At 43.4% G+C, this 8,750-nt stretch overlaps 1 pseudogene; it reads right to left on the minus strand.

Annotated features, from left to right (window-relative positions):
- Positions 1-309: 309 nt before the first annotated feature.
- Positions 310-3,160, minus strand: LOC102925628 (eukaryotic translation initiation factor 4B pseudogene; annotated as a pseudogene).
- Positions 3,161-8,750: the final 5,590 nt, after the last annotated feature.

Consider the following 8,750-nt stretch of genomic DNA (forward strand, 5'->3'; position numbering starts at 1 on the left):
AGAAAGCCAAGAGGTCAGAACTCAGAGCTAAAATCTCACCCTTCCTTCTGCTGTCCCAGCTTCCCGAAAGAGAGCTATATCCTTTCTGTACATCTTTTTTTATAGTATTATTGTTCTGCCTTCTCATTGGTTGTAATCCCAAACACGTGACTGCCTTGTCACTGTCTGAATGTACAGCCCCCTAGGTCTTAAAGGCATATGTCTCCAATGCTGGGTGTATCCCTGAACACACAGAGATCTATGGGATTAAAGGCGTGTGCCACCACCGCCACACTCTGTCTATGGCTCTAATAGCTCTGACCGCCAGGCAACTTTATTTATTAACATACAATCAAAATCACATTTCAGTACAATTAGAATACCACCACATACCACAGAGCCTCAGGCCACAGCTTCTGGTGACCAAGATAAAATGCCTGTGAGAGCAGGGACTGCTTTTGGAAGGCTGACAGTGTCATCAAGAACATGAGACGACCAGAGTGACAAGGTTTTGAAAGAATGTGGATATATTCAAAACTTTAGAAAGGACAGATTTTAGAAGACGAATTTCCCACACCTGCTACGTGCTTCCTCATCAGGGAAATGATCCTTCTATTCATGTGTTTATCAGAGGTCATGCCATTTCCCTTACTACCTGGTATAAAATAACTGATCACTCCCTCAAAGCTTTTCAAACCATGATTGAGTTTCCCATTCATTTTGGTCCCCAAGCAGTACTACTTGTTAGTGACCTGTAGACTCACTCCCAATTACCCTCTTGGGGGGTAAAAAACAAAAAAAAAAATCCCCCTAGGCTGGCCCCAGTTAAGTCAGAATTAAAGTAGAAGGACTGGCAGCCTCTGGGAGACTAAAAGAACTTGAACAACTAAATCTACCTTTCCAAGGATGGGAAATTTATTCAGATGAGGTTCGGGAATTCATAGGTACCACCACAGGATAAGAATTAAAAGGTAGACATCACACTCTTCCTTGTACCTTTCTCTATTGCCTCACTGTCAGGACATTTCTGCTGAATGGAGCACCAGGCACTAGTCACACAGGTATCCTGGTATCATCACACTAGCCACCTGGTATCATCAGAACACATCACAACTTCCCCATTCAAAAGCGGTAGCCACATCTCTGGCTGCAATGGTGATTCTCCAGTTACTTCAATACTTTAAAAGGCTGTAGCAGCATGCAAAACAATTTCATCTCATTAAAAAAAAGTTAAGAAAGGTCTTCAGGAGATGGTAAGTTTTATTTTTTCTTGTCTGGAAAGAGGTTTGATTTGTTCTTGAATGTTCCAGGGTGGAGACTAGAAGAAAGCACAGCACGTGGAGGTCTACGCAGTGTGGTCGTCTCCCTCATTCTCATCTTCACCATCTACGGAGAGAGCAGCATACTTGCTTGCAGAACTGAACTTAGAGGCTGGATTCTCCTCAGATTTCTTTGGCTCAGGTGCAGATCTGGAGTCTTGATCTTTTTTGCCATCTTTGCTATCCAACTCCTTCCAGCGGTCTTTGTTCCCTCCTTCTCCGGGACCACAACTGGAGTTCCCAGTTAGGCCTTTTGGGACACTCATCCCATCTATTTTACCTTCATCTTTCCTTGATGGTCCATCCTCAGAGGGCTGAGTTGGAGCCACCTTCCCTCCACCACTTGTAGGGGACTGCTGCTCTGTGTCTGAGCTCTGAGATCGAGCAGGAGGGTTAGAGCCTTGCTTCCCCCATGCATTCTCCTTTGGTGGAAGGGCTGACATTACCTTTAGAGGGTGATCAGGTTTAGGAGGTTTGGAGGTTGGAGAGTGACAGTCTTCTTCTTTATTGAGGGTTTCATTTTCCAGGGACTTCTCACTCTCTCTCCTTCATGGATTTCTGCCAGATGTGGCTGAGGCCCCAGCCTGCGATGACTCACTTCCTGTCCTCGACTGTTCTCTTTCCTGAGTTTCTTCACTTCGCCAACTTGGGTGTCTCTCCTGTGGCTGGCGGTCTAGTTTTGGCTCATCCAGCTGCCACTGCAACTTCTCCTGATCCTTCTGTAGCCGTTCCTCAACTTCTCCTTCTCTAGCAGCTGTGTCCACAGGTTTTGCCCCTCCAAAGATAGAAGCCACTCGAATGAACTGGGAGGTGCTAGCAGAGGAATCATCTTGCTTAGGAGTACTCCGAGGCTTTAGATTCAGTTTGGGTCTTTGAGGGGGACCTCTGTCATCATGCCTATAATCGTCCCTAGGGTAATCATCCCTGGAGCTCCATGATTGATCGTCCCTTCTGTCATGCTGGTCTTCATAGCAGTCCCCACCTCCTCTATAGTCATCATCCCTATGGTACCCACTACCAAATGCCCTCCTGCCACTGCCTATCCGGGAGTCATATCCTCGGTCATAGTCTCTGCTGCCTCGGTCATCATATTGATCCCAGCCCCATAGTGGTACATATCTCAGTGTGGGCCGTCCCGGTACCCATCCCGGTATCTGTCCTGGTACTGGTCTGAATCGTAACGATTTCGATACTTGTCTCCAAAGCTATCATCACCTCTTCTAGGTGGCTAGTCATCAAAGCTGTCGGTGGCGGGACGGGCCCTCCAGTCTGTGTCTGTTTTGTCAGAATCCCGATATCTATCTTGACCAAAAGAATGATCATCCCAGTCTTTATCCTGTGCTTGATTAGCAACGTCCATTGGAATTCTACTGTTACCAAGAGACTCTTCATTGAGACTCAGAGCACTGAGCAGAGAATCCAGGTCCTCAAACTCCGCATAGCCAAAGCCTTTCAACCTGTCTGGATTGCTGTTTTCACGTGGTAAGCATACAGTGCTGATATTTAATCCTCTAAAGAATTCCTTAATAGAGTCTTCTGTCACATCATAGGGCAGGTTCCCTAGAAAAGCACTGTAGGGTGGCAATTTGGGAAGACAGCTCCGGTCGATATTGGGTTACTGAGCAGCCCCATGGAGTGGTAGGAAAGATGGATTGGTCAATTGGAGGTGCCCTGTACACATCATCATTGTTACTGTGCCAGGTTGTTGACACATCTTCCAGATCGTCTGTTTCGTCAGCCCAGCTGACTGGTTTGGGGACATAGGTGCTTTCTCCACCAGTACCACCATCCTCAGCTAGAAAGGCTGTTAGGGAGATGGTCTTCCCCTTCTTAGTCTTCTTTTTTTTTGCTGAGGCTGCCATGTTGGGAGGAGAGAGAACAAAAAGGACCCAGATATCCCTAGCTGCTTTTAGTTAAAGTGTTTTATCACCGTAACACAATGAAACTGGAACAGAATATATATATATATATATATATATATATATATATATATATATATATATATATATGTGTGTGTGTGTGTGTGTGTGTATGTGTGTGTGTGTACAAAATATCACACCATACCATTAAGTATATACACTATTCTGATTGACAAATATTATATAATACAATCCTTCTAAAGAAGACGTTCAGAATTAATTTATTTATGTCACTGTCAAAACCAAAGCCTAACACAAAAAACTTAATGATTAATTATATGTGGAAGAATCATAAAGAATAGGAAAGGAACTTTGAAAATTAAATTAGTATGTGGAATTGTCAGTTTGTCAGGGGATTTATTTGAGAAGAAGCATTCAGAATTTTAGGTAGAATAATTCATCCTGTATTTTAACCTTGGTGATTGATGAATATTCACTTATTTTGCTTTATAAAATGATGTTTTAGTTTATGTGTTTATGGGGGCATTTACATGTGAGTGCAGGTGCCCAATGAATCCAGAGGCAATGGGTAACTCTACAGCAGAGTAACAGGCAATTCTGAGATACCTAATGTAGGTTCTGGGAAGTAAGCATGAATCCTCTGCCATAGTGTTATACTGAGTTCCACTGGGCCATTTCTTCATACTCCTCACTTGTATTTCTAAGTTGTCACAAGTCATGAACACTCTTGTATTTAGGAGGTGTTTCACAAAGAAAAGAGGAAGCAACAGTAGGATAAAGTGTCAAAAATAATTAAGAGGACAGTCAATGCACAGACAATTCCTGTGTGCTATTTGCTTCAAATGTTTACCACACTTGACACACACTAGTGCCACAGAGAGAAATTAGCTCTTGGTCTATTGGAAACAGAAACTTTGCACACAAATATATGCATATAAATGTGCATGCACATGGACAAACACACACACACACACACACACACACACACACACACACACACACACACGCCAGCAATTCTGTATCCTATCCAACAAACATTACACGGGCTTGGGATTTCTCAGGAGAATAATGGACAGCTTTTCCTTTGAGATTTTTCCTTGTAAACCACCATTGACTGCTTGCATGTCTGATTTAAGTGCTTTCAGCCATGGTTGCTATAGGCAGTTTGAATATTTTGTAGATTATATTCAGAAGAACAATCTTAGAGAAAGTACCTAGTTTAAAAAAATCTGCTTGTAATACTAATATATTAAAAGTTCCCTGATTTTAATATCCTCTGCATGTTTCGTGATCTGGCTTTCCAGGGCTCCTTGGGGCTTTTAGAAACATTTGCTGTCAGAACTGCCATTTAAAGGACCTCTTGGGAATTTCAAAAACATGAGAAACTGGCATAGATGAACAGTACCAAACTCCTGAAGTTATTTCTTTAATTTAAACCATTTTAACATATAAATTCTGTCATAAAAGAAATTTGACTATCTGTTTCCAAATGTTACATTACTTGTACTCTAATGGCATAACTTGAGTGTTCATAGAATTTTCAATTCAAGAAAATTCTTCTTGGCATTGTGTATAATATTTAGACGGGTGCTAAATGCTTGATTGGCTTTTATAAAAGACTCAACAATAAAATCGATCCTTTCAGTGTATGAAAGTGATTAAGTATGGTGCTTAAAAAATGTGTGGTTTACTGGTTCTGTAATTCATGCAGAAAGAGGGGAATAAACTGTGGACCAACAACTTTGGAGTCTCCATGGGACTGGACTAGGCCATTTGCATAGGCAAAACACTTGTGCAGCTTGACCTGCTTAAGGGCCCCCCTAGCAGTGGAATCAGGATCCATCCCTGTTGCATGAGCAGGCGTTTTGGAGCCCAGTACCTATGGTGGGACATCTTACATAACCTTGGTGGGTGCAGAGAATAGGGGATTGGACCTACCTCAAATGAATGTACCAGGCTCTGCTGACTACCCATGAGAACACTTGCTTTGGAGGAAGTGGAAATGGTGGGGGTAGATTGGGGAGGAAGCCTGGGGGGTGGGCAGAAGAAGGGAGGAAAGGGGTATCTGTGGTTGGTATGTAAAATGAATAGAAAATTTATTAATAATAGAAAAGGAATTTACAAATAAAACATTGGCTCTTGTTCTCTACCCCTGTAGCAAACTCATGTGTGTGTGTGTGTGTGTGTGTGTGTTTCAAAAATGATAGGAAAAAACCTGAATGTAAGGTATACACATATGTCAACAGAGATAAGTGCTGTTTTGTTTGTGTGATTTTGACACATCTTACTTTATGCAGAAATTAGTCTGTTTATACATGGTCCAGAACATTCAAATAATCACATATAATCAGATGTGCAAGACTGAATTTCAAACATTTTAGCCAAGAATGCTACGCTTGTCTATTATTGCTCAAGTATAAAACTGCATCCATTCCTTAGTGACCACAATAGATTTAAAGCTGGGACTTTGAGTATTTCAGATTATTTTACTTAAAATATGAGTAGTTTTACAAGTGTCATTCAGGGATGGAAGACCCAGGCCATCATTGGTATAATGCAAAATGTGGCCAATCTAGGCTTCCAGCAAATCACAGTAGAGTTATTTGAGGCACAGCCTTATCAGGGACAGAGGTTACAGAAAATTGTATCAACAATCTAGGTCTGGGCAAAATATTAAACCTTCTGTTTTCATTTTAAGTGAGAAATAAATCAGCAAGGCCAGAAAGAACTGTATTTGGCATTTTCTTTGGGCTGCCAACCAGCTCCCAAATAAAGACACAGAAGGCTTATTATTAATTACAAATGCTTGGTCTTAGCTTGGGCTTGTCCCAATAGCTCTTTTAACTCAATTTAAACTGTTTCTATTCATCTACATTTTGCCTTGGGGCTTTTTACCTTTCTTTCATTCTGTATGTCGTCCCACTTTCCTGCCTCCTCTGTGTCTGTCGGGCTGGCTCCTTGTCCTATCATCTCCTTTTCTTTCTCCCCGAAGCCTAAGTTCCTCCTACTACTTATTCTCCTTGTCCAGAAGTTCCATCTATACCACTTGCCTTGCTATTGGCTGCTCATCTTTTTATTAGACCAATCAAGTACCTTAGCCAGGCAAGATAAAACAGCAACACATCATTACATATTTAAACAAGTATTCCACAACATAAACAAATGACAGCACATCTTTGCATAGTATAAAAATATTCCCCAACAAAGAACCATGTACAGATCAATAAGGAAGGAAGGAAGGGTACCATTTAGAAGATAGAGTACAAAGGATTTTCCCTTGAGGCCTGCTTGTTTTCCAGAGGGAGCAGTCTTCTGGCTCAGACTAGTAGAGACCAATTATCAGATACCTGGAAAAAAATTAGAGAAACTTAACAAAATTAATGATATATTACTAATTGTTTTATTCCTGTTGTTGTTTTGGTATAAGACTAAGATAATCACTTGAGCCAGAGGGGAATTTAGATTGTGTGAATCTGGTGTTATAGATTAAACAAGAGGACATTCATGAAGCTTATCTAGTGTTATGGGAAAGAGCTGATCATATGAAGCTAAGTAGTTTTGCAAAACAACAAAATACAAAAACTGATAGAGAGACTCTAACGTTCTAGTGAGTAAACAACATTGTCAGCATGAATAGAAGGCTCCTAGGATTCTGTGGCCTTACTTTAGAAATATTGTAAAAGAAGCACAATAAATAAATCCTGCCCCCGACTTTCCTTCTGGACCAGAGGTGAGTAGCCGGGCCCAACCCGGACCCCATCCCTGGGCACCAGCCACTCTGGGAAGACCTGCCCAACTTGGCCCCAGGTTCTGGCCACCGGGCAGGTCCCCTTCTAGCCCCACTGGGGAGGATCTGCTTCTCCAAGCCCCCCCCTGGCAGCCCCTGCAATCTCCACGCCCTGCCCCCACGTCCATCTGCCAGAGACTCCAGCCACTTCCTGAGACTTAGAGACCAGCCCCCATCCTGCCCCTGACTTCCCTTCTGGACCAGAGGTGAGTATCCAGGCCCAGCCTGGACCCCATCCCTGGGCACCAGCCACTCGGGGAAGATCTGTCCAACTTGGCCCCAGGTTCTGGCCACCGGGCAGGTCCCCTTCTAGCCCCACTGGGGAGGATCTGCTTCTCCAAGCCCCCCCTGGCAGCCCCTGCAATCTCCACGCCCTGCCCCCACGTCCATCTGCCAGAGACTCCAGCCACTTCCTGAGACTTAGAGACCAGCCCCCATCCTGCCCCTGACTTCCCTTCTGGACCAGAAGTGAGTATCCGGGCCCAACCCAGACCCCATCCCTGGGCACCAGCCACTCCGGGGAAGACCTGCCCAACTTGGCCACAGGTTCTGGCCACCGGGCAGTTGCCCTTCTAGCTCCACCAGAAAGGATCCCCTTTTCCACCCCACCCCCCAGGGAGCCCCTGTAATCTCCACACCCTGCCCTCACGCCCATCTGCCTGAGACCCCAGCCATTTCCTGGGACTTAGAGACTGGCCCCCAGCTCCCATCCTGCCCTGGACTTCCCTTCTGGACCAGAGAGGGCTCCCATCCTGCCCTGGACTTCCTATCTGGACAAGAGCTCCCATCCTGCCCTGGACTTCCCTTCTGGACAAGAGCACACATCCTGCCCTGGACTTCCCTTCTGGACAAGAGCACCCATCATACCCCAGACTTCCTGTCTGGACAAAAGCTCCCATCCTGCCCCAGACTTCCTGTCCAGATAAGAGCTTCCATTCTGCACTGGAGTTCCCATTTGGACAAGAGAGCTCCCATCTGGACAAGAGAGAGAGACTTCCTGAATCTGTCAGCTCTGTCTAAACCAAGTGCACTGATAAGACCAAGAACGAACCACAAGAAGATGGGCAGACATCAAGGCAGAAGTACATACAACAAAATAAAGAGCAATACAGCATCACTGGAACCTAGCCCGCCTCCAACATCTAGACCCGAACATAAAAAAATTGGAAGGAGAAGAAAACAGGCTTATGAATAACATCATGAAGAAGGTAGAGGATTATGTAGAGGAAAAGACAAAAAATGGGAAGAATGCTATAAACAACTAGAGGAAAGGGCAAACAAAATAGAAGAAAACAATAAAGTCCTGGAAGAAAACAATATAGTCCTGGAAAAAAAAACAATAAAGTAATGGAAGAAAACAATAAAGTACTGAAAGAAAATCATAAAAAAGCAATGAAACAAATAAAGGAAACAGTCCAAGACCTGAAAAGGGAAATAGAAAAAATGAAGAAGACACAAAGAGAGGGAATGCTGGAAATAGAAAATCTGAGTAAAAGATCGGGAACTTCAGATGTAAGTATAACCAACAGAATGCAAGAGATGGAAGAGAGGATCTCGGGCATTGAAGATACAGTAGAAGAAATAGTTTCATCAGTGAAAGAAAACACTAAAGCCAACAAAGTCATGAACCAAAATGTCCAAGAAATCTGGGAAACCATGAAAAGACCAAACCTACGAATTATAGGGATAGCAGAAGGTGAAGAATACCAATTCAAAGGCACAGAAAATATATTCAACAAAATCATAGAAGAAAACATTCCCAACTTAAAGAAGGAAATGCCTATG

This window comes from Peromyscus maniculatus, chromosome X, assembly GCF_049852395.1.
Source record: "Peromyscus maniculatus bairdii isolate BWxNUB_F1_BW_parent chromosome X, HU_Pman_BW_mat_3.1, whole genome shotgun sequence".
Classification (NCBI taxonomy): domain Eukaryota; kingdom Metazoa; phylum Chordata; class Mammalia; order Rodentia; family Cricetidae; genus Peromyscus; species Peromyscus maniculatus.